Source organism: Equus caballus, chromosome 5 (assembly GCF_041296265.1).
Source record: "Equus caballus isolate H_3958 breed thoroughbred chromosome 5, TB-T2T, whole genome shotgun sequence".
Taxonomy (NCBI): domain Eukaryota; kingdom Metazoa; phylum Chordata; class Mammalia; order Perissodactyla; family Equidae; genus Equus; species Equus caballus.
Window position 1 is genome coordinate 64,330,672 of NC_091688.1, and position 20,898 is coordinate 64,351,569.

Below are 20,898 nucleotides of genomic sequence, written 5' to 3' on the forward strand. Positions count from 1 at the left end.
AAGGGAACATTATGGCCAACAGTTCTAGGGTTCCATCCACACAACTCCTGATCGAGGGCACTACCTCACTTCCTAATACAGAAAATTCTGAGCAAGGAGTTTGATTGTCCTGGCTCTGGTCATTCTTGGACCAATCACTGTGGCCAGGAAGTTCTACTATAGCCTGGATCTCATGCCCCACCTCTGTGGTGAAGAATGGTTTGGATTTGGGGTGGGAAGTGGGTACAACTATTAGTAAGAAAGGTAAAGAGAGGCTGGGCAGACAAAAATAACAGATGTGCACTCGCTTCGCTTGATTCATGAGCTTATAAACTTAATTCTAAGAGTAACGGAGCATGGCTCTCTTCCCATATCTAGAGCTGAGCTGTGTAATATTGTAGCCATTAACCACAGGGGGCTATTTGAATTTAGTTAAAATTAAATAAAATTCCTCAGTTTCACTAGCCATATTCCAAGTGCTCAGCAGCCTCATGGCTAGTGCTACTGCACTGAACAGTGCTGATATGTAACATTTCCATTATCACAGAAAATTCTTTTGGACAGTGCTGATCTATAGTGTTCAAGTGCTCTCTCCTAAGTTAATTCACTTTTTAAAAAGCTTGCTATTTAGTTTTTTAAGTTTACTCTCAAGTATACACAATAGAATAGTATCATGAGCCCCTAGCTTCAACAATTAACATTTTTCTGATTTTTTTTTTTTTGAGGAAGATTAGCCCTGAGCTAACTGCTGCCAATCCTCCTCCTTTTGCTGAAGAGGACGGGCCCTGAGCTAACATCCATGCACATCTTCCTCTACTTTATATGTGGGACGCCTGCCACAGCATGGTTTGCCACATGATGCCATGTGCGCACCTGGGATCTGAACTGGCGAACCCCAGACCGCCAAAGCAGAACATGCGCACTTAATGGCTGCGCCACTGGGTCAGCCCCTCTAATTTAATGTCATATATTTCCCCACCGTCTTTGGGGGGTGGGGGTGGGAGGGGCAGTATTTTTTAAAGCAAATCCCCGATAGTATTGTATCATTTCATCTGTAAATACTTCAGTATGTATCTCTAAGAAAAAGTTTAAAAAGGTAGTCCAAATACTATTATCATACCCTAACAAAAATTAACACTAATTCCTCAATATTCCAATACCCAAACAGTTTCAATCTCTTGATTTGTCTCAAAATATCTTTTTGAGTTTGTATATTAGTGTTCCGTTGCTGCTGTAACAAGTTACTGCAAATTCAGTGACTTAAAACAACACAAATTCATTATCTTACTAGTTCTCTAGGTCAGAAGTCTTTCACAGGCCTCAATATGCTAAATCAAAGTACCCACAGGGCTACATTCCTTTCTGGATGTTCTGAGAAAGAATCTGTTTACTCGCCTTTTCCAGCTTCTAGAGGCTGCATTCCTTGGCTCATGATCACTTTGCAACTTCAAAGCTAGTGACGGGTGCATCTCTGACCCTTCATTCATGGTCATATCTCCCTCTGACCCCAGCCAGGAAAGGTTCTGTGCTTTTAAGGACCCTTGTGATTATATTGGATCCACCTGATAACCCAGGCTAATCCCCACGTCAAGGTCCTTAACTTAATGACACCAGGAAAGTCTCTTTGCCCATGTAAAGTAACATATTCACAGGTTTTGGGGATTAGGACGTGGACATCTTTCGGGGGCTGTTATTCTACCTACTACAGTTTGTTTGCAACGGGGCCTAAGCAAGGCATCACCCGTTGCATTTGGTAGGTATATCTAAATTTCTTTTAATCTATAATAGCTCCCCTCCCCAACTTTGTTTTAAGTGAAGCTCTTGAAAAAAAAAATCTTTTCTTTTTCTAGCTAGCATGTTTATTAGATGCTCAAGCAGAGCATGAAGTCATTGGTTTTTACTGTATTTGGACTGGTTTTCTTAAGTAAAAACTGTAATATTAATTCTAAGTGTAGAAATTTAAAAATCAGGGAAATAGTTCACTTGGCCTCTCATCAATGGAGAGAGATGTTGTCTTGGGAGTCATTTGGCTGCTTCCCAAAAGGCCTCAGCAGGTTGCATTACTTGGGAGAATGTACTACAGTCCAGAGTTTGATTTGCAGCATTGCAGGCTCAGAAACCGATTTCATTAGCAAATGGAGAGCACATCCATCTCTCTGGGTGGACTCACAGAAACCAAGCTCATAAGACCAGTGTATGAATATGTATGCCAACTTACAGATGTAAGTAAAACCTGTACCTGTATGGCCAGCTAATTCTTCCCTCTCTAGGCATACACAAGTGGGAAACTGAGGGTGAATAAGAATTCAGGAGTTAGATGTATGCATTGGCTACAGCATCAGGTAAGATAAGTAGAATTAATACAGAAACAGGAAAAATGGCTCCCCAGGGCCTGAAGCAATGCAGAGGGGTGTATTGCCTTGGGAGCTACCTTCAAGATTGCCTTGTTACTGACACTGGAAACTTGGCTTGAGTTTTCACTGCCACTGACAATACCCATCCAAGCATTGTCTGCTTGTAGGCTTTAAGGTGACTTTGTGTTTTTCTACTCTAATTCATTTAATGATCTCAGAGGTAATTCAAAGAGGGCAGTTTTTCTTCCAAGTTCTTCAGGGAAGCCTCAAAGAGCTGACAACACTGAGCATTTTACCTGAAAATCAAGAACTTTTAAGAGCTCTCCTTGCATCTCAGAACATTCTCAATTCTCTAGGCCTGATTTTCTTAGGGTCCCTATGCTTCCTTTCTTAGCACAAATAGAGACCGAGGGGTAGATGACCAGTGAGCAAGGTGTTAAATGTGTTGTTGAAAGCTGCTGCTTTTCCAGGGTCCTGGTAAATGACTACATGAGCTAGTCAGACTGTTATAGGACAGGATCAAGGCAAACGTTTTGATACATCAGACAAGTATTTATTAAGTACCCATTGTACTTGAGGCATAGCACAGTTACCATTTTGCTATATGGTATCTGGATTAATGGAATTCTAAAGTTATAGAAATAAAGAAAGGAGCAAATTTATGTGTTACCAGTAGACTGATAAGAGTTTCGATTTGAACTTTTGTACAAAATCCCAATTCATGTTGTTTGTAGTACTGAGACTTCTGTGCACTTACTCATTTTATTATACTTACACAAAAAGCCTGGTAAACTGCCTTGAAACGCTTGGGTGTATTCTTTAGGATAGGAAGAACAATTTCTAAAACATAAATCATTTTTTCATTTGCCTTTGCATGGCCATTTTAGATAAATAATTGAAAATTTATTAGGAAAGAACCAACTTAGTTACTGACAGAACTCTAAAAGAAATGCTAATACTATACTTAATTTTTCTGAAATAGGATTTTTGTAAGTATTTTGGGGGCACACAAACTTACAATAAGACATCTACCTAGACTCATTTTGCTGAATCTCTGCTTTTCTTCTATTTTTACAAGTTCTACTAAATGGTCTCAAGCTTATTACTAGAAACTTACTAACCTTATCCTAAAACACCCATCTGAAATTATGATATTTAATGTGCCTTATGTATTATTAACTTTTCCTAACATATAGTTCCCCCCTTTTTTTCGATTTTGAAGTATTTCAATAACAATTAAAATGGAATCTTTTTTCCAAAATATTTTATTTACTTTTCTATATAACATCCAGATATTTGCTTACTGTAAATAAAAGCACATCTCTTTTATGTTGAAACAAGAATATATTTTTCTTTACTAGGTTTAACCATCCACATATAATGTAAGCTTTTGTTTAGGGGTCTAGACAGGAGCAACGGCAGACCTAGTCTTTTTCCTACAGAATCCTTAAACCTGTTTGAAGGAGAAGCAGCAGTGGTGATACTTTCTTCTCCCAAACCAGGACACTGCTGGCTCTGAAGCACACAGCTCTTTGGTGTGGGTATTTATGAGTGTGTGTTCTAATGATGAGAGTGGAGCTTTTAAAACAAGTTGCTTCTTCCCACTGAATTTTGGCTCAACAGCCTGAAGCAAGATTTCCTTAGTCTTGTACTCAGGTTCCTTTCTACTATTTGGGGAAAGCAAAAACTTCCATTTCCCTTTTTAGATAGATTTGAGAATCATATTAAAAGGAATCCACCTTAGCCTATAGGCATTTATGTCACAAGGCACCATGAATCAGTCTGTCAAGTTAGAACCTGCATTTTCAAATGATGCCTAACCTAGTTCCTGATCCAGAGTAGGCATTCAGCAAATATTTGGTGAATGATTGAGGCAGTACCTCAGGACCTAAGGACAATCCTTCATCTAAGAAAGCCTTGTCCTTTCTGAACAATTCACTGCTTTGCAACAACTAGAGTGAAAGACAAGAAGATCTAATCTTAACCAGTGTGGCTGAGCACAGAAGGAAAGGTGATACCTTAGGCTAACAGCTATTAAGGTTGTAGTGTAAAACTTGATGTTACATTAGGAAGCAAATACAGTCAATGCATTTATCAGTGTACAAGTGATAAGATGTACCAGATGTCTTGTATTTCAGTGCCTGGTTTCTTTTCTCCTCCCATCACCTTTTTCTGGAAATATAATGGTTACGCATTTACTTCTAAGAATTCTGATTACTATTTACTGCAAATTTGGATGCAAATAACACTATGCCAACGGTATGGGGAATACAAACGTGAAGATCTCTTATTCCCTCTACCTTGTCAGAATAAAGTCCATTTTCTTCAAGCTAAAATTTCTAGTCCTTACGCAGTGAGGTGAGGTGGACAAAGACAGATTTAAGATTCAGAATGGTTAGAGTCTTGACTCTGCTACATTATCAGCTGTTTGACCTTGGGCAAGTTATTTCCCTTAATCTCTAAATTGGGAATAATTAACAGGTATTTTAATAAGGGAGATTATGAGGCTTTAAATGAGAACATAGGCAAAGCACTTCATTTTGTGCTTAATGAATGCAAAACCCAAACTAGTACCAGGTCAGCTTCTTTTGTTTTTAGCAAGCTGCCCCTAATGGGTGGTCAAACGTTTGTTAGATTGTCCCTGATTAGTAACTTCTAGATCCAGTTGAAGATTTAAATATTTAAATAGTGCTGGTTCTTGCAACTGCTATTGTTTGAGAATCAAGATTGAGAATCGGTTCTCAGGTAAACTATACTGGCAAAATAATCGACAGACTATTTATTTCCAGGATGTATCATATCTGCCTACTTTTTTAATTTAAACATTCTGTAAAGCTTTTTTTTTTTTTTAAATATCAACACCCTGAGTAACATTAAGTCGTGTTTGTATTTATTTGTCTGTCACTTTTCACTGAAAGGGTTAATAACTTTCTTCCAGGGGTTAATCAGGACTCTGCAATTGAAGTTTTGCTGTTCAGCTTTTGTACTTAAATTGTTTTCCTTGAATTTGTAAATATTTTTCTTAGAATCTTTCCCCCAAGCTATCACTTCTTTGATCTTGAATTGGATCAAATTCTTCCTATCCAGAAATGTTTATGATGTTTACTCTTACCAGTCTCTTTTACCACAATTCCCCACTTTGGGAGGCCCAGCTCACTCTTCGCTTTTCGCCTTCGTGTGGATGAGGTTCTTACAGGTTTGCATCACCGTATTCTTCCTTTACTCTACATGGTTATATCCCCTGAACCCTTAATTCAACTCAGTTGAGCAACACGTGTATTTGTGGAATACTACTACACCCACAGGGTGGGAAGTAGTGAGGTTTTGCTGCCAAGGGACTTACAACCAAAAGCGGTAGTCAGAAACAGAGAACATGTTAAGTTTAAGTAACGGAAAAATCCTTCGAGGCCAATCAGCATCACAAAATGGAAACTCAAGAAAGGGGCAAATAAGCTGCTGGAGTTTTCAGGAAGGAAGTGGGGCCTGGGAAAGCGGAGGGTGCGGGGAGGAGAAGAGGAGGCGGCAAGATTTCTTTCATTAGCCTTTATTAATAAGTTATCGGGAAGGAGTAGTAAGAGCCAGTTCTAACGCGCAGACGACTCTCGATTCGGAGGCGACAACCCCTCCGCGCTATTTCTGGACGCAGGGTCACCGACCCGCAGGCGGTCTGCGTCGCGGCTGCCGGTCTCCCCCACCTTCGCCGCGCCCGCTCTTCCCCCGAGTCCGGCCGGTCCTTACAGCGCAGGCTGGCAGCCCATCCATCCAGGCGGGTCTTCACCTCGCCCCGGGCCTGGGCCCGGCCCGCCGACTCTCCCTTCGGCGCAGGCACCTGCCTGGCCGCCCCACTCGGCGGGGTCCTGAGGCGCCTCGGGGAAGCGCGCCGATTGGCTGAGGCTCGGGGCTGGGGCTCGGCTCCAGCGCCGCTTGACAACCGCAGTCTGCCAGAGGCTGAGCGGAGCGGTCGCCGGCCCGGGAGGGGCCGAGGCGGGGAAGGACGACTGACGAACTGATGGATTGACGCGCGGGTGGCAGGGGGAGGACCGACGCCAAACCCAGACCGCCGCCCTCGCGCTCCCTCCTCAGCCCGGAGCCAGCCGCTTCGGGGCCGCGTCTGTCGGCCGCTCAACTGCTTTCTCCGCCGCCGCTTCTCCAGGCTCGTCCTGGAGCCTCAGGTGAGCGACTCCGGGAGGCGGGGTCTGGCCGCGCTGCACACCTCGGGTTGCCATGGTCACCCATCGCCACCTGTCACCACTAGACAGGGTTCCGACCCAGGCGACCCCAAGGGCGTTCGCGGCCCCGGGGAAGGGTCTTGGGTGGGCTTGGATGCTGACCCGGTGGGGACTGGGGTCGTGGGTGAGGCCCGGCGCCGTCGGCTGAGGACCTGGGAATGGCCGGGCCCGGATTCGAGGTCGCCGCTCCCTGCCAGCCCAGCTCTGGGGGCAGAGCGACGCCCCTTGCTCTGGCACGACTGTCCCCCCACCCTGAGCAGGAGGCGAGCGCAGCGTTCGTGCCCACCTCGCCAACGCTGAGAGGCGGGAGGAGAGCTGACTGCGCGGATGCTTCCCCCTGCCGAGCCCGGGCGAGGACCGAGGGGCGCGCTCGTGTCCCTTTCTGGGCACGCCTTGGCCGGGAGGAGGGGAGCAAGCTGCGGGACTGGGAGCCGCGCCTCGGCGCGGGGCAGCCCCGCGGCGGCCGGGTTTGGCCTTTCTTACGTCAGTGGTCGGTGGGGGCAGGCCTTTGGGGGTATGGGCGGGGGTCAGGGAGAGGGCCAGCGACTGGATTTGGAACCCGGGTTGTGCCGGGGCGGGGGTTGGGGGGGTGCCTGCGTAGAAGACGCGGGAGCTTGTAGAACTCATAGGGTTAAGCCGCTTCCCTATATTGGGGAGAAAGAGATTGGGGCTCCAGCTCTAGGGCGAGGCCGGGGGCAAAAGGGACGGGGGGGGGGGGGGGGCGGATAGGCAGCGGCGGTATTTGAACAGCCTTTGATTTTTTTCTCTATACCCAGACGTGCAGTCAGTAACCACGCATGGTGTCTGAGCGGAGCGTTTTTGGCAACTTGGTTCTCTCTGCATAATGAAACGAGAAGTCTTTGTTCCACCCAGATTCATGGGTTGTGATCCTAACACTTAATTCCCTTTGTTGTAGAGTTCATAGAATGCTTCAAAAAGTTAATGGCACAGAAATTAACATGTAGATTTTTAATATGCTATAAATCTTTTTTCGAAGTAAGTCCAAATAGATTTTTTTTTTGTCTCCAGTGTTGGCATGTGTTGCACTGAAATTTTACTAGAAAGGAGAAACGCGTTAGAGCCCATTTTCCTTTATATGGCATATTCTCGAGGTCTCATTTAGGAGGAAGATGTAATGAATCCTGAGGTTTCAGGGGGTAGATTGCTTCCGCACAGGAAAGAAAAATTATTATACAGTGACCAAGCAATTAAGCCGTAATGTTATATTGTTAGGTAAAAAACCAAAAACGCTTGAATTTAGATGCCGTTATAAATATGTAATTTTCTGTGAAGGGATTTTAACCTGTTTTTTTCCCCACTCTCCCACTTCCTAATTCTTTTCTCTCTTTTTAAAAAAATCCAGTACCAGGAATGTATCATAAGAGAACAGGGGTACTGTCCCATGTTGGTTACGTAATTTTTTTCAGCCTCTTTTTCTGTTTGTGAAATCGAGTTTATCAGTTACTAACTGAATGGACAGCATATGATAAGCTTCATGTATGCTGCAGTTTCAAAATGAGTATGAAAAGATGTGGTTTTCCTTAGTAGCTCAGTAAGCTGGAAATCAGATTGCCTGGATTTAAGATTCCCTTTGCTGCTGATTACAATCTTGGAAGAGGTACTTAACTTACTATTAATGTAACTTCTAGATCTGTAAAATGGGGATACTACCTGCTGTTGTTTTAGTCTGGGAATGAGCTCTGAAGTTGAACAAAATAATGTATTTGAAAGCATTTTTGGAAAAAAATTTAAGGCATCTGTTGAATATCTTTTAATAGAGTAGAGCATTGGCAAGAATAATTAAAATTTTCTGCGTGATCTATTTAGCATTTCTAGGTCCAGAACCTTATTTTGTTACAATGACCTTAAAGGGCTCATGGGAAGTATTAAGGTGCATCCTTCCTCCTTGGCAGAGGTTTTTTATTACTGTGGTACCATGCAGAAAAGGGTGTTTCCTCCCTGTATGTGGGTCAGGATTGCTTTCCTGCTTTCAGTAGGATATAGTCTCATATTTTAGAAAATAAGGCTGTGGACAGCCTTCCTCAGCAAAAAGAGGAGGATTGGCAGCAGATGTTAGCTCAGGGCTAATCTTCCTCAAAAAAAAAAAAAAAAAAACAAATAAAAATATTTGAGGGTCTACTCTGCACTAGCACCATGCTGCATCCCCGGGATACAGTGATTGAGTTAGCTTCATTTGACTTGATGAAGTCAAGTCAATGAGCTTCATTTGTGTTAAATAATCCTTAGTGTGGATCATTGGTCCTTGAATAATCAAGAAATAGCTTACTTTATCCTGTCTAACCTATGCTTTTCAAAGAGGAGTATTTGCACTGTTAGAGATAAGCTGCAATGTGCCAAGAGAAAAATCTGTGGTCACATAACATGGCACACACTTATGGAGTTGTCATCAATTTCACTTGAAGACTTGAATGAAAAATATTGTTTTGATGTTAAAACACAAAAAGATGATATGGAGAATGTAATATTCACACTAATTTCTAAAGTAAAATTCAAAGACTTCTAAGAAATTTCATGCTTAAGAGTTCTCTGGGTGTGTGTTCAGTTTCTTCTGCCTTTAGGGAGAAAAGTTTAAGAAGCATTGCCATAAGCTCAGCTCATCAACAGCAAACCACTGCGTAGTACAGGAAATAAGTTGAATTCCAATACCTAAAACTTTGACTGACATTAAGCTCAAGATTGCTTGAATCCTGATTATCCCCTCTTGTTTTTGCTGCTATAAATGTCAGAATGTTGTAATGGAGAGGTCACAGGATTTTATTCAGATAGACCCACCTGATCGTCCTATTCTTGCTTCTGTACTTTTTGCTGTGTGACTTTACACAAGCATCTGACATCTCTGAGTATTAGTGTAATCATCTGTAAAATGAAATAGAGTTGTAAGAATTACATAGATAATGTCTGGGAATATTTAGCATAGGGCTTGACATAGTTGATGCACAATAAATGTTAGAACCTTTTCCCTTCCCATCTCTGCATATTAGGGTATTAACAATTTTTCAAACTTGTTCTTAGCAGGAAACCTCTTTACTCTGAACTTCTGTAGCATTTTATTTGTAATTCTTTTATGGTACTCTTTATATTTTAGGTATATTATTTTTATACAGAAGACTTGAATCCAAGTCTCCATGCTCCAAATCCAATGCTGACCCATGCCTAAGAGTACTTTTTTTTGCCATTTAATTTTGAGACCATTACATTGAATAGCCAAAGCCTACATATTTTTTCAACTGATTTTTCTTCCTTTTTGTTTTGAGTTTGTTTCTGCTTGACTGAAAAGATACCCTTACAAAACACCACATACTTTGTTGTAAGCTCTTCTTTTGTGTTTTATCATCTTTTCACCATACTAACTCAATCACTGTATCCCGGGGATGCAGCATGGTGCTAGTGCAGAGTAGACCCTCAAATATTTTCATTTTTTATTTATTTATTTATTTTTTGAGGAAGATTAGCCCTGAGCTAACATCTGCTGCCAATCCTCCTCTTTTTGCTGAGGAAGGCTGGCCCTGAGCTAACATCCATGCCCATCTTCTTCTACTTTATATGTGGGACGCTTGCCACGCGGTGCCATGTCCGCACCCTGGATCGGAACTGGCTAACCCCAGGCCGCCGAAGTGGAAGGTGTGCACTTAACCGCTGCGCCACCGGGCTTGCCCCTCAAATATTTTTAAATGAATACTGACTTCAGACATTTATTACCACAAGTGGGAGTCTCTTCATGTTGCATCTTTAACATAACTGATCTAATCAAGCTTCCCAATATTTTTAAATTACACAAAAAATATTTTTAAAAAACAAGGTAGACTTTTTCCAAAATAAATTTTTGTACTTTATCCACAGCACTCTAGCTCTCTCATAGCATGTTATTAGCAGCCCTTTTGACACATTGTCGTTACCAAGAGTATGAGCTCTGAAGAGGAGGAATTTATATTTATTAAGCACCAATCACATGCTTGCCACTCTGCTGGGAGTGTTATCTCACTTCGAAAATCAACACCTTATTTTATAGAGAAACAGTGCTACATGAAAAAGGACATACAAATATTATACTATTTATACTTGATATGTTTGATTCAATAATTAATTCTATGAAATGAATGAATTTCTATGACTAAGTACCATGTTTTGTGACTTTTGTTGATGTGTTGGAAAAGAAGATGGAAACAAAATCTGCGAGAAAACTTTATAGAACTGAGCTAAAATGGAGCCTTAATGCCCATTTTTGGCTTAACTTTTTTTTTTCCTAACAATATTTTGAAAGCTTGGAAATAGAATTGAGTTGGTTTTCTTTCCAACTTTAAGAAAAGCTTTGGAAATGAAATTCTAGGAAGTGCAAAAACAGTATCTCAGGAACAGGTGATGATGTAAAGCAACTTTTCGTGTTTAGGTGTGTTCATTGCGTAGTGCCCACAGCATGGGAAGTGTTAGTCTCCCTGTAGACAGTTGCTGACCAGATCACACCTGGAGTATTCTACTTTGGGTGCTTTAAAGAGGGAGATTAACAAATGTTCAAAGGAGAATGAGCAGAATGGTGGGGGATCTGGAAGCTGGTTCCAGAATGGTTGAAGGAAGTAGGGGAATAGACGTGATATGGTCAGATTTAAATGTGTGAAAGTTTTTTACGTAACAGAGTTGTATTATGCTGACCCTGAAGACATAACTAGATGAAAGTCACAAGAAAGTAGATTTCAATTCATACTAGGGGGAAAAAACCCTACCTTTTTATATTTGTGGAAAAAATTGGAGTTCTGTATTATCTATTGTTGTGCAAAAATTACCCCAAAACTTAATGGCTTAAAATAACAAATATTTATCTCACTGTTTCTGAGGGTCAGGAATCTGGGCATAGCCCAGCTACGTACCTCTGCTTTAAGGTCTCTCTTGAGGTTGTAGTCAAGCTGCCACAGGGACTGTGGTCTCTCCTGAAAACTCGAGTCAGGAATGAGGTCCTTCCAAGCTCAATGATGTGGGCCTCTGTTCCTTGCAGGCTGTTGGACTGAGGGCCTCCATTCCTCACTGGCTGTTGACTGGAGGCTTCCCTCAGTTCTTTGTCACTTGGATCTTTCCACAAGGTTGCCTCATGACATGGCAGCTGGCTTCTCCCAGAGTGAGCAGTCTGAGAGAGGAAACATGCCTGCACTCAGGACAGATATTGCAGTCTCTTTATAAATCTTGGAAGTGACATCTCAATACTACCACTGTACTCTTGGGTAGAAGTGTCGCTAAATCCAGCCCACACTCTAGGGCTAGGGACTACAAAAGGTTGTATTGGTGGCCATTGTAGAGACTGCCTTCCACAGTGGCCTTAGAGGGTATAAAAGTTTTGTGTCATTGGAGGCGTTTATGTAGAGATTGGCAGACCATCTGTCAGAGATAATTATTCAGATATTCTCTACTAAATAGGAGAGTGGACTAAAGTACCTTCCAAATCAATTTTGTGATAAATATATAAATGCTAAGGAACTAGAAAAGCTAAGGATGGAAAACTTTAATAGGTAATTATATAGTATATACTCTATTGTATTTCTTTCAGTAGTTAATGCTTGTATAATTTTGGCTTTGTCAGTACATTTTAAAGTTTTTGTGACTCTTGGTTCAGTACATTTCTTTATATGTTTCTGAATGTTGACCTACTGACTTAAACCATTTTTTATGTAGTTCAGCTTTTGAAGCGTACTCAAATATCTTCAGTTTTGCTTTTCTCTTTGAAGACAAAAAAGTAAGTGTGGGAATAAAAAAAGAACATGAAGGGCAATTTTAATCTATTTTACAAAGCATACTTTTGGTACCTTGACTTTAGGTGTGACAGAAAACTATACTGGACATCTCATCATATAATAAAAGGGGACGTTATGTCCTTAGATAAAGCATCCCTTTTACCACAAATAAAACACAGAAGCAAATAAATAACGAATACTGTATGAATTTATATGCATATTTTACTTTGATCTTAGTTGATGTAGCATACATTTGTGATTAGAGTTTAAAATTTTTATTACAAATATTAGTATTAAAAACTTTCCACATTTCTTATTTACGTGTGTTTATAGGTTGAAACTCTGCTTAATAAACATTTGAATTTTCCCTGTGAGCTGCTGTGATGACTTAAGGAATAAACTGTTTAAAATGACTTTAATTCTTTGCATGATTAACACCTAAAGCTTTTGCCTGGGAGTCAGGAGACCTTGAGTTCTTAGCTCTGCCTAATGTCTAATAATAATTGTATAATCAAATGGTGGCACTGTTGCTCACTGGTAAGAAGGATTCACATTTTGAATTGTTTTAAAGGATGGATTTGCTTTAGTCTGTCCATACCTAACCCACCAAGTTTCTCTTGAGATTAGTGACACAATTTGTGAGCTTTCTGACTGTAAAAGTATTCAGTCTGAGACCAGAGAACAGAGCAGAGGTCTGATGAGTCTTAAACAGATCCGCTGAACCATGCTCTAAGCAAATAAGCTAAAGAGTGTATTGTTTAAGAATAAAATAAAATTCTCTACACATTTTGTTTTTAGATCTGAGATTCTTATGCCTTAAATTAACACCCTAATTTTGCTTTTAGTTATGCTAAAAAAACTAAATTACGTTTAGTAGTAAAGCATTGTAACAACACACTGTTAAAATTTATCTAGATTTATCTGGATTTCCCATATTTGGTGTGGTTTTTAATAGATTTTGAAAACTCAAATTTGTTTTAAACTTGAAAGTTAAACTGTTAAACTTTAGAGTTCTTAGATCTAAATTTTTCTCTTTGGAGGTTCCCTCCCTCCCGATCAGTTTCAGTACTGTTTATTTTTTGATGGCAGTATTCATTTAGATAACATAATTTAAAAATTAAGTGGAGTTTATTAAGTAAGAGTTAGGAAGTATGTTTTGTCAGACCTGGAGAGACCTTTTAGAATAAGAAGCCGAAAAAAAAAAAAAGCAATCTTTAATTTCATTTTAGTTTCTTACACAGTTGAGCTAATACTTTTTGTCTGTCCAGCTAAAAGTGCATGTTTAAAAGTCTGGTTAGATTGTTATTAATGCAGACTTCTAGTTTGATTACGTACCCTATTAACATTGTTTAATATAAAAATAATGTGAAAAATCATAGAACTAGGAACCTGTGTTGGAATCGTTTTTAAAAATTATTTCAGTACTATGAAGCGTTTTCATTTTGGCATATTTAGGTGACTCTATCCATATCCATTTTATGTTTTTCTTTGTTTTTGTAAGCTATCTTTGCCCTTCCCTTTCTTGAGAATCAGTGTGATATAGTAGAAAGCGCTTTAGAATCTGGTAGACTTATGGTTGCAATCTTGCCACAGGGTTGTAACCTTTGGCTTCTGTATTTCCTTCCTTTCTTCTCTCCCTCCTTTCCTCCTTTTCTATGTCTTTCTCTCTCTCTCTTTCTCTCTGTTTCTCTCTCTTTGCCTGTCCTTTCTGTCTCTGCATTTCTGCCTCTTTCTCAGTCAGAAATTCTAATTTTCATTGCTACAAAGCTTAGGATATGAATTGAGGAAGAGGAGACAGTTTCTTCTCTGGCTACCAAGATAAGGCAGCCCAGATGTTTAAGAAACTAATGAAAAATTGATTTAAAAATTAATCTAAAAACATTCGTATTTTTGCCTCCTCTTTGCCCTTTGGTTGTTTTGCTACCCTTTTAAATAGGTTCCCTCTGGTACTTCTGAAAGATTTCCTGGATGGTGTTGACATCGATGCTGATATCAGGACTTATGTCCTGACACAATTCTGAAAGAAGTATTCAGCTGCTAGTGAGATGTGTTTAGCCTTCATGTAAATACTAGGATAATTCTTAACCTTACAAAGCCAAGTGTAAAATGAGGATGAACTTGCCTATCTCATAGGATTGTTATAAGGATCAATTAAGCAATATAAGTAAAGATCCTAAAAAAAGTCTCCCTTCAGTCGCTTTCCCTTCCTAGTTCCTGCCCTCCATCCATTCCCATTCTTCTCTTTAGAGGTAACCGCTCTGAACAGTTTGATATGTATTCCTCCAGACCTTTCTTTGTTATTTATTTAGGCATAGAGATATCATGCCCTCCCTTTTTAAAAAAAATAATGGGCCTATTTATATTCATCCAGTCAGCAAATATTGATAGCTGTATTGTTCTGTGATGTGCCTTTCCATTGTTAGGATTCATGGATCTACATCGCTGTGTTAGTATTCTGTAGTATGAATTTACCATAATTTAACAGTTTGTCTATTGATGGGAGCTCAATTTATTTCTAGTTTTTCTTTATTACAAACAAATCTTCAAGGTACATCTTTGTATATGTATCTTTGTATATATTTGCAAGTATTTTTGCAGGATAGGTTCTTAGAAGTAGAACTGGAATTGGTGAGTCAAGGAGTATATATATTTAAAATTTTCAAAGAGAAAAATTTTATGCTGTCAAACTCTCGCTCAAAAAATCTGTCCCAATTTACATTCTTAACACAATGTATGAAAGGGCGTTTACCCACATTCATGTCAACACTAGATATTATCAGGTCTTTTTTATTTTTGCAAAACTGGTAGGCCATAAATGGTATCTTATTTTAACATCACTAGTGGGGTTGAACATCTTTTCATAAATTTATTGGTCATTTGTAGTTCTGTGAATTGCCTGTATTTTTTGCTCGTTGTTCAACTGGAATTTTTGGGGGGGGCGTATTGGTTTGGAGATGCTGTTTATGTGTTCTGGATGGTAACCATTTAACTGTTCATGTGTGTTGTTTTTAGTCCTAGCTTGTTCCTTGTCTTTTAAGTTTGTTTTTGGCAACTTCTGTTAAATGGAAGGTTTGCATTTTTAGTGCCAAATTTGACAGTTTTTTTCTTTACTTTTTCTGCTTTATGTGACTTAATTACACAGTCTGTCAAAAATAGCTTTTGCTTCTCTTGTAAATTTTTAGTACTTCAGTAATTAAATATGTTTTTAAAGTATTTGTGGGTTTGGATATGGAAAGAACACAAATACTTTATCTCATAGAGAAAGATGGAAGTAATATTTGAATCAGATCTGAGAAGAGGTTTTGGGTTATGAAAAAAATACAAATCACTCTGAAATGTTATTACTTTATTACATACATATTGAATTCATTATATTACTAATTCCTTCCAGTTATTTGCGATTGGAAATTTATTACTTGTTTCATATTTGTTTTTAAATTTTTTGAATAGGTAATATTTGTACGTGGTACAAAATTCAAAAGGTACAAAAGGGTTTATAGTGAAAAGTCTTCTCTCAGTTTTTATTCTTTGATTATCTAGTTTTCCTTCTTGGAGATGACCACTTTTGTCAATTTCTTGTATTTTTTTCCAGAGATATTTTATGCATATATACAACATATCATTTATGTTAATTGAATTCTTTTCTTTTTATAGTTATATAAAGCTGCACCTGCTTTTAACGTAATTTGTTCTTTTGGCCAAAAATCATTCACAGTTCCAGAAGGTAAATTATAATAATTGATGAATAGAGAACAGCTGTCAGCAGTAAGAAGGGACACATGCTGCATCCACATTACAGACGTTAGCTGATTAGCAGTCATGACAGAGCTTTGCAGTTAGAAGGGCTTTTCTTTTGTTTGTTTGCTTAAATGATCTAAACCAAATCTATTTTCCTTCCTCTTATTAAACTGACATTATAGATTAGTGACTTTTGGTTATCCCAGACTTGATATTTCCTGCTAAGAATATATACTTCCTATTATTGAAATGTGAGTTAAGGCAAATTATAAAACTCGAAGGGAAATCATAGAAATTAGCCAAACTAACCCTCTTTTTAAAATTTTTTTTATTTTTTATTTTAGATTTTTATTTTTTCCTTTTTCTCCCCAAAGCCCCCCAGTACATAGTTGTATATTCTTCTTTGTGGGTCCTTCTAGTTGTGGCATGTGGGACGCAGCCTCAGCGTGGTTTGATGAGCAGTGCTATGTCCGAGCCCAGGATTCGAACCAACGAAACACTGGGCTGCCTGCTGCCGAGCACGTGAACTTAACCACTCTGCCAGGGGGCCAGCCCCAACCCTTTTTTTTTAATGTATGAAGAAATTGAGGCCCACAGACATTAAATGACTTGCAACATCACATTTAGATTCCTGAAGGACCAGACATTTACAATTAAATGACCTAGCGGCAGCATAAATTTTTGGAATGCTATTTTATTAAAAAGATAGGTAGCAAATTTTTTTCTCGATTTTTTTTTTTTAAGGAAAAGGTATAGTAGTCTTGTGTTGTAATTTGATATTTTATTTAAAAGCTTCATAGTACTTCATTTCCTTATCTGCATTTTTGCCTGTAAACTGGAAGGGTAAAGCACTATTGTTCAGTGGTAGGCACTCTGTAATACTTGGAAGATTAAAGAGAGTGGTTTTGTTGTTTGGGATGGAGTTGGGGATTAATGGAGCCTTCCTTAAGCACTTTTTCCTTGACTATAAAATTTATAATGGCTGTGCCCTAATTCTCTTAATCTTGTACTTCTGAATCATTCTTAGCCTTTTGCATTTTGCTTCCTTCCTAGTCTGTATCATAAGTAAGTAAAATAACCTCATTGCAAAGGAACATTTATTTTTTTTTTTTAAGATTTTATTGTTTTTCCTTTTTCTCCCCAAAGCCCCCTGGTACATAGTTGTATATTCTTAGTTGTGGGGCCTTCTAGTTGTGGCATGTGGGACGTCGCCTCAGTGTGACTCAATGAGTGGTGCCGTGTCTGCGCCCAGGATTCGAACTGACGAAACACTGGGCCGCCTGCACCAGAGCGCGCAAACTTAACCACTCAGCCATGGGGCCAGCCCCTGCAAAGGAACATTTAAATTGTATTTATTTATATTTGGTTAGAAAATTTCCACTGATAGATATATTTGTTTTCTCCCCAAAGACCCAGTACATAGTTGTATATCCTAGTTGTGAGTCCTAGTTTTCTATGTAGGATGCCACCAGAACGTGTCTTGACAAGTGGTGTGTAGGTCCACCCCCAGGATCTGAACCTGTGAACCCCGGGCTGCCGAAGTGGAAGGCACAAACTTAACCACTACGCCAGAAGGCCAGACCCTCCACTGATATTTTCTTAATGAAACTTTTTCCATAGCTATGTATGGAAATATATATAGAAGTCGATATATTTCTATTGCCATTATTTTTTTCTTATCTATTCTTTTTACCTTTAATCTTAGATTTCTAAAAATAATTTTCTTTCCCCTTAATACATCCTTCTAATCTTGATTCACTAAGATAGTAATCTGTAGGAGTCCACATAGGAACCCCATCTGGAATTTAGTTTCTGTAGGTGTTAATTGCATCCTAGTACTAAAATGCTAACTACCTTCCAGCTGGAAGCTGGATAAACTTGTTTTTATTTTACTTATTTATTTATTTATTTTTTTGAGGAAGATTAGCCCTGAGCTAACATCTGTCGCCAATCCTCCTCTTTTTGCTGAGGAAGACTGGCCCTGAGCTAACATCCATGCCCATCTTCCTCTAGTTTATATGTGGGATGCCCGCCACAGGATGGCTTGCCAAGCGGTGCCATGTCCACACCCAGGATCCAAACTGGCAAACTCCGGGCCGTCGAAATGGAACGTGTGAACTTAACTGCTGCGCCACTGGGCAGGCCCCAGATAAACTTGTTTTTAAGGAAAACTCTTGTTTCCTTACCTCACCTAGTCTAGATATTTGGATATAAGTAAAAATTTACTTCTTAAAGGAAAATCTATAGAATTATGTTTTCATGATTTTTTTTTTACAGTTAAATCTGTCATTTAATAGGGAAATACTGAAACATTCTGATTTTTTTTTCATTTTATTTTCTATTTTCAGTGGAATACACTTTATTGTTGGCCTTACATAAATTCTGCCTGGTGAGTAATTGTTCACATGTACCATGGGCTGACAGTCTACCTAAGATGTTGTTCGAGTTGACATTGGCTAAATAGTCAGATTGAAGGGCCAGAGCTCTATCCTTTTGAATGGCTTTTAAAACAGTTGGAAACAAAATCATCTCCTCTGTACTTTTTTAGAGACATTTCTTCATTGCTTTTTGCATCTTCAGTTAATTCAACTAACACTTATTGAACAGTTATCATGTACTGTACATCTCATTTTATAAATAATTTTAGTACTTCCTAAGCTAGTTAAATCTTACTGATTTCCAGCTCTCCAGCAGGGGAAGAAGCATTTGTTATTGAATTCTACTGCTCTGAATTAGAGAAAAATTCTGGCTTTGTAGTGATTAATAGTTTAAGGAAATTTAAAAATGTTCGTGAAGTTTATATGTTATCTTTAAAAATACGTATATCGTGTATCTAGCTTCTAAATTATATAGCTAGGATTTTCAGACCCTTTACAAATGTTGTAGTAGCACAGGGTAGTTAGAAAAGAATAATTCTAAGATAAAGTCCTTAAGCCTGTGCCTATGTTTTATACTGTATCCAGCAACAGTGAGGTTTATAAGAATTAAATTCTGGGTTGGGTGATTAAAATACCATACTTTTCTACTGGGAATTTCACAGTATAGAATTAAAACTTGTCTTTTTTTAATTAATTAAAAAAAAAACCCTGAACAATTCTAGGTTAATTAGGATACATTTTCTGTATCTATTCAAAATTTAAATGTAAAGTCAGTTTAAAATATGTATTTGTAAGAATATATTTCTTCTTTTAGGCTTTAGTGACTAGAAATGATGGCAACATGCAACTTGTAGTTATGATTTAAAGTGGGACTATTGCCGTAGATTCATAGTAACTCCAGAGTTACCTAGTATTTAGACTGAATGTTGAATAATATGAGGCCTATAAAATGTTTAATATCATTGGTTGTTTTAAACAACATTAGAAAATTGTAGTCTGAATTCTGCACTAAGTTGTATGATTGGTATATAGTGATATAAGTGAAGTACCCTCTAAGAACTTAGAGATCGGGGGGAATACAACTATTTTTCTGAGAGTTAAATTTGTAAAAGCTGTTGTTTTGCTGGTAAGAATTATGAATATTTGGGGAATGCTAAAATCACTAATCAGTGTGATCTAGGAGTAATCTCAGGGAGACAGTTCTGAAATGTGCTTAGAATTTAGTGGGTGGAAATATCATTAATTTTATTGTATCTTCTTTTGGACAAAGTCTATCAAAACGCGAGTGGTGCTCAGCTCAGAAAATAGCAAAGAGAAACCCAAAGCATGAGGAATTGGGTTGCTGGCCCATCGGGAGACAGATTTGTGATTTGTCTGTTTCCTGAGGCAGGCATGGCCTTCTTGTGGAGATGGGTATTTGAGATTAGCTTAGTCTGATGCCATTAAATATTTAAGTTGTATAGGGGCTGGCCCCGTGGTTGAGTGGTTAAGTTCGTGCGCTCTGCTGCAGGCAACCTGCTGTTTCATTGGTTCGAATCCTGGGCTCGGACATGGCACTGCTCATCAAACCACGCTGAGGCTGCGTCCCACATGCCACAACTAGAAGGACCCACAACAAAGAATATACAACTATGTACCGGGAGGCTTTGTGGAGAAAAAGGAAAAAAATAAAATCTTAAAAAAAAAAAAAAATTTAAGTAGCATAATTATCTTCCCATGCTTTGTCCCTTGTTTACCCTACCACCTTCTCTACCTAAGAGGGGAAAATATACTCATCTGATGTGAGCATTCTAGTCTGCTAGATATTTACATTTCTCATTATGCAGAAATAAATTGACAAAATAGCAAAAACATTAACCTATGTGCATACGTGTACGTGTTTATGTTTCTCTGAGCTTGGTTAAAGTTAGTTGGTCCTCTGAGAAAGATATGCTTACAGTCTATTTCATCTGATGAGGTTTCTTTGCAGCTAGTCCCCTTTGCATGGTAGTCTTTTGTATTGCTGAGCCTTAACATTTGAAAACCGCAACAACTTAGGTAATTTAACTTGTATGAACTTGTCTGTAAAACGAGAATGTTGACCTAATGCTATGATAGTACCAGTATGACTTAAAATTGCACATTGTAACCAGCCTTGTTTTATTTGCCTCCAAAGTACAGGGTACAACATTTTATGTGTTGCTGTTAGAGTATAAGCTTCTTAAGGACAGGGCCAGTGTCTCCTGAGTACAGGACAGTGCCTAGTGAGTACAGGACAGTGCCTATCACAGAGAAAAGGCAATAAGTGCTTATTGAATGAGTGTATTAGGGCATACCTAGGGCAAGGTATTTAGGACACAGTTAAATGTGGTTTGGTCATTAGTGACTTTTTAAAATATACTTCATTATAGCAAATTGTAAATGTGTAAGAGTAGATGATATTATTGTCTTATTCCATTTGGGCTGCTATAATAGAATACCATAAACTAGGTGGCTTATAAAT

At 38.9% G+C, this 20,898-nt stretch overlaps 1 protein-coding gene across 7 annotated transcripts in view; it reads left to right on the plus strand.

The window, feature by feature from the left end:
- Positions 1-5,913: 5,913 nt before the first annotated feature.
- WDR47 (WD repeat domain 47) overlaps positions 5,914-20,898 on the plus strand; it is a 54,875-nt gene continuing 39,890 nt past the window's right edge. The window contains exons 1-3 of one of the 7 annotated variants that reach the window (XM_070268585.1): positions 6,962-7,052; positions 8,108-8,180; positions 18,387-18,427. The gene's annotated coding sequence lies outside the window, so the exon portion shown is untranslated. Of the gene's footprint in view, positions 6,506-6,841; positions 7,053-7,093; positions 8,181-18,386; positions 18,428-20,898 lie in introns of those variants that run through there. The other 6 variants (XM_070268586.1, XM_070268584.1, XM_070268583.1 and 3 more) reach the window with 6 other exon arrangements.